Consider the following 6,048-nt stretch of genomic DNA (forward strand, 5'->3'; position numbering starts at 1 on the left):
CCACGGCGTGCAGGGACTGCCGCAGGTGCTGCCTGTCGGAGAATGCCGGGATCTGTAGTTTATCTGCCTCTCCCTCCGCTGCAGCCGTGTTTCCCGGGGGCCAGGTTCTTCCCTGTGACTATCAAGGGAGTCCTGAGAGGAGGAAGGTTGCTCGGCGCTGGAGGATATCACTGCGACTATTGGGGCGGGCGAAACCACAGCTCCACAGCGCTGACACTCCCTGGCTTTTCCCCTGTTCCCGTTTTCACAAACCATGGGCCGGTCAGCACTCCGGAGGTGCAGGGTGTTATGCAAAAATCGTCGGCAATTTATTTCCATAGACATCCTCTGTGGCTCATTAAAAGGTTCTGGGAATTGTAGTTTCGCAGGGATATGCACAAAAGGGTGATGGGAACTGTAGTTTTCCCAGCTCGCTGTTCCTGCAATGAGGATGCTGTAACGGAGGGTACTGCACCACACGACCCCAGCCCTGCGGCTGGTACTGAGCCTGCTTCCAGTCCTGGGTCTTGTCTGCAAGCTTCCTCGGAGACAGGAAGCACAACCTGCTCCCTGGCAGTGGGCAGATAAGCCCCTCAGCGCTGTAATTCACAGCATTCCCTTCACGACACCATTACCCCAGGCTCACCGCTCAGTGCCGCGTCACTTGCCATACTTCCTTGCAGCAAAATATGCACAGTTGCCTTCTCGCTAACATATGTAGGGACACTTCTGGGAACTGTATTCTGGATCTGCATGAAGTGCTGGCAGGAGGCAGGAACAATTTTTCTTCCAGCTCAGAGGAGTTGCTGACTCAACAAACTCCCCCCTGTGCTGCTCTACCAGCACAAACCCGCCGCGCCCTTCCCCTGGGCTCCTGCCTTTCCTGGTCGCGTCTGGGCAACAGAGAGCTCAGACTGTAACTCAGCTCTGTGGGGAGTTTTACCTCTGCCCCAGGCACGTATCGCCCGCCGAGGCCGATGTGCCAATCCCGCGTTACGGAATCTAGCCCTGCCTCTGTCCCTCGCTCCTGCCAGGCCGAGCCTGGTGCTCAGCAGTTCATGCCCCAGGGGACTCTGTTCAAACACGCTCCTTGGCACGGACACTACCTGAACAAGCTCTCTCTCCAGCAGCTCTGCTTTTCCCACTCCCACCTAAGCACAGCTGTGCTTGCCAGCAGCTCAAGCACATTAAAAATGGAAAGGAAAGTCTGGTGTTTCACCCCACTGTGGCTCAAAACCTTCCTCCACCTAAGCAACTTCCTGTCTCTTCCTTGACAGGGTAATGCAGCACTGCAGAGACATACAACACTTTATTTTTCTTGCGTTTTTGAGGTGGGGCGTTATTGAGTGAAGAGGCTGGGTAAAGAGAAACATCATGTTTTACATTCCTTTTCTTCTCATCCTTCCTTCTTGTTTTACTTGCAAATCATTCCCTACAGGAGAAGGCAGCATCACCCTTCCCCCAAATCACCCAGGATTTCCTTAACAAAGATGGCGTGTGTACTTTGCTCCTTCTGTCGAGGAGTGCCAAGGGGAGGAGAGGAAGAGAGGGCAACACGGAAAAGGTTTCAAGATTGCTGACCTTCAGCTAATTTAAGCACAGGAACAATCCAGCTGCCCCAGGGTATAAATTCAAATAATTTTGAACCAATGCTAGAGTGACCATTAACAGAGAGAGCATGAAAAAAAATTTTTTCTACCTATACGGAGCAGGCTCTGGCCAAAATTACTGCCCAGCCCTTGGACCAGTCTCCACTGAGCAGTAAAGTGCATCAAAGATGCTCACACTAACACTGACCCAAGCTGAAGCATCACACAGTGCAATACAGCTCTGGGCTGTCAGACTGCTGTCCTCCGAATTCTGGCTCTGAGTCAAACCACAGCAAATTGGAGACCTCTGCCCTGCACTCTGGTGTGTGAGGACTGCAGTCTGTCCTGGCTGCAGCTCCAGCACAGAACTGGGGTGAGGACTGTGGCTCTCCGATATGAGTGCAGCAGTTGGGTGGCAGCCTAAAACCCCTTATCTCCCCCTCCAAGAAATCTGCCCTGCCTTTCATTTTTTCCCCCTTTTACCAAGGATTCACCCTCTCCTTTTCCTCCTCTCACAGCCCCTCAGCCTCTTGCTGCTTTTTAGGGTCCATCTCTTGTTCTCAACACCTTCTTTTCCAAGCTCCTGCCTGACAATGCCGCTCACAAGTCCAGGGTGATCTATATTGAAGGCATACTTTCTTCCATCAATACCAGTCTCCACCTGTGGCTGGAACCTCAAGTCTTGCTCACCCCAGGGCCATGGGGTGAAAAGTTAATTGCTAAATCTAAAGAGACATAGGAAATAGGTCAAGGAGCACCACTTCCAACACCAGAGCCTTCTCTTCTGCAACATACAGCAAAAAATGTATTGGAAGCCCACCAGATCAGGGATTTCCCCACAGTATGTGAAAATCCTCTTTAGGAAGAAGCCAGTGTGGGGTGAGTTACCAACTAAAATGTTCTGATGAGTTGTTGGTGTGGGCTAAATACAGACCTGATTGCACACCATCACCAGATGTAGTTCTGAGATGCAATTAATGTGCCTTTGTTAAGCTCCCCTAAAATCAAGCAATAGAATACAGGAGAGGTAAATTTAAACAATCGGTGGTGTTTGGTCAAAGGTTGGACTTGATTGTAACAGTTCTTTCCCAATCTTAATGTTTTACAATTCTATGACTTGTTCCTCCTGCCTTTATGATGACTGTCTGTAAAACACATGTACAGAAACAGAGACAAGAGCAAACAAGAGCTTACCCGGGGCTGTGTGATGGTGTAAGACCATACAGCCCTGCTGAGTACCCAGTGAAATCATGGGGACCATTGCACGGACAGACCGGGAGCAGGAAAAACTTGACAGCCCTTGGATACTGGGCTGAACAAGAGCTGAAGAGAACAGAGCAGGGGGTAAATGGGAATGTCTTGGTTCAGCAGTCAGGCCTGCAATGCAATCCTGCAGAAGGTTGCACACACTGCAGTGCTCTGATGAGCCAGCTTGGTACATGGTATATGATGCATCTCCGGCGTTGTGAAGCTGCTCTTACGGAACTGTTATGTTGTGCAGGGATCACCATGTGTTGGCCCAGACAGTGTCACCACTCTGACAGGCTGGGAACACATATTAGGGATTACATGGTGTGAGACACCAGAGGACAAACCAGGAAGAACTAATTGGCATGTCCATGCAGGATCAGTGCCACTCTCTTTTCTGCAGGAAGCAGAGAGGGGAAGACAAGTGATGCTCTGACATTTTGCCATTAAGCCGACAGTGAATCGGGCAAATAAAATTCCCTACACTGGACTTGGGGGTGAACACAGTTCAGTAATAGAGTCCAGCTTGACTGCCAGCTGAGCCAGGCATATGGCTCATGGAGAAGGAAGAGAAAGGCCCCATGGCATGCAGGCAAGTGAATCTTTCTCCAGCTCCTTGTGCTGCATGAGGTCTGTGAGCAATGTACCTGCATTCAAAGCAGCGTGCAAAGTCTGTGTGTGTACGTGCATCACTCAGCACCTTTGCTGGAAGACAGCTGGGAGAAGGAGACAGAATGGTTATGTAGCACCTGGTTGTAAGCTGGGACCAGGAGAGATGGGAGGAACATGAAATGTCCCTGCAGGCAACAGCAATTACCATGGCTCATGCAGTGCTCGGGCCAGTGGTGCTGGTAGAAGAACAGCTGCTTTAGAATTTGGAAAAGTTTGCAGGGGAACAAAAAGTTTGCTGGGAAATGAAGCATGAAATAGTGCAACCTGACTGCTAGGGAGCAGTATGGAAGGAAGAGGAAGGCAAGTGGCAAAGAAGACAAGTGAAGAACAGGGGACCATGGGATTACTTTTGACTGGAGCAGACTGTTTTCACAAAATCCCAATCTCCTTCAGGACAAAAGTATTGCAGATAGTAAAATATACCAATAAACCAATAAAGAGTTTACGTGCTGGCCTGGGATTCTCAAATTTGCATACAGAGCTGTAAAAACTCTAGTCTCAAGTTAGCCACAGGTCAATGTGACCTTCCTCCTACATCAGGGCTGTTGTTTAGGCAACTTTTTGCCTACCATGAGCCCTATTCCACCAAAGATATGCTATTCCCATTTCCCTGTGGCAAATTTTCCACAGGAAAATAATGAACATTAGTGATTTGCATTACATCTACTTCTCCCCAGCTTTCAGTTCCCATAGGAAACCCACCCACTGAGTCAGGGACATAAAGATCTGCAGAACATTTATAGTCCTGGTGTAAGTCCCCTCAGCTGTTCCATATGTCCAGTAGCATCTGTTATAGCTCAAAATAGGTTTTTGCAGTCTCCAGGCTTTGAAAACATTGTCTTCACAACGTTCTCAGTGCTTTGCCTGCATCATGAGAACAGATCTCAACTACAAGGAGGGGGAACATCCGAAGACACTCTTGGATAGACTTTTGATACATGACATAAGAGAGCATATCCCAGAAAAACAAAGTATCTTGCTGTGGGAAAGAAGATCTCAGTTTCTCCTCTGTGGAGAAATCAAGGCAAAGCTAAGCATCTGGGAAAAGATTTGCCAAAAGCTGTGAAGAATTACTGAGATTTTGTAGCAGAAAATTTAGCCTGAGAAGGGCACTTGAGTACTGCCAAGCTTGGCATAAATACCAGAGAGGGGGAAGGGCCCAGCTAGGTGTCATCGAGCCATGGGAGTGAAATGTAGAGCGAGGGGAGAGGGAAGATTTGCACTTAATTTGCAATCTCCAGGTGGATGCCACAGCTGTGCCACACACCTCCCTGCGACACACAGGACAGAGAAAAGCATCTCAGCCTCGAGAGGAAGCAGAGAGATTCCCACTGACCCCAAGGACTGCTGGGTCAGTGGCAAAAAAGAAACACAGTGCTTAAGATGCATCACCAAATATCCTGGAAGGACATGCAAGAGACAGAAAGTAAGTCTGAAGCAATATGTCAATTTTCCTAATAACTAAAATTTCCTGGAGAAACAGAGCAGGCAGAGCACTCGTCTGGCCACAAAACTGCAAAATCAGCCTCTCTGTGTACTAAAGGGTCACTTGTTTCAGACCCCTGTGCACCCTGTATACTCAGCACTTGCTGCAATGCCAGCCCCAAGTCCTCAAAGAGCTGGGTTGTCAGTCTGGATGCAAGCAGGGAAATTGCAGGCTGTCAGTCACTGGGTTGTCAGGCCGTATGTGTGAGTGGGGAGGACAGAGGAAGAAATAAACTGCACAGTGAAACTCCAGCTCCCCAGGAGGTGAGCAGAAATAGAGCTTGCATGCATACAAGCCAAGGCCAAGAAGAAGAAGCCAAAAGAGGCAAGAGGAAATGCAAAGAATAAAACACTCAGCAACAGGGAAGAATCCAGTCCTTGCAGTCAAACCTGTGACAGTAAGCATCCATTGCATTCCCTAGAAAGGGCAACCCCATCATCCACAGATATCTACAGGTACCTGTTGCTGCAAGCCCAAGAGAAGAAACCATCTCATTAACTTCTAAGCTAACAGTAGGCCAGAAAAGACGCAAGCTTCTTTTGTGGGAGGGTTTCTGTGGATTTTTTGTTTAGTTTTGGGCATTTTTTGTAATGAAGAAAATCCCAGAGAGAACAAATTCTTGAACATTATCAGGGATACCTGGTGTGCTTTCAACTTTTAGATATAAGAGAAAAAGGTCTTGGGAAAAATAGGTGCCAGTGTGGGTTATTCCTCTGTAGGTCTCAGTTCTACTAAGTTTTTAGGAGGTTACATGGTAAGAATGAAAATAACCATGCAGTCCATTTTCTGCTATGTGAGCTGACATCCAGTGCTTCAAGAACAGAGCTGTGACTGACAACTGTCAGTCTTTGGACCTTAAGGCCAAAAAGCAAATGGACAAGGACCAAAAGGAGGAAGGTGGTGCAGAGATCCAAGAGAGAGGCATGCCATTATCTTTCCTGGATCAAAGAGCTTGTTGAGAGGTGTGGTTCTACTCACAGAGAGAAGGAAATAGCTCGTTTGAATCTCACTGTGGACAAAGTGATTCCATAAAAACAGAATTCCTGAAAAGGATTCAGCCAAGCAACACTCACA

This window comes from Corvus cornix, chromosome 1A, assembly GCF_000738735.6.
Source record: "Corvus cornix cornix isolate S_Up_H32 chromosome 1A, ASM73873v5, whole genome shotgun sequence".
Lineage (NCBI taxonomy): Eukaryota > Metazoa > Chordata > Aves > Passeriformes > Corvidae > Corvus > Corvus cornix.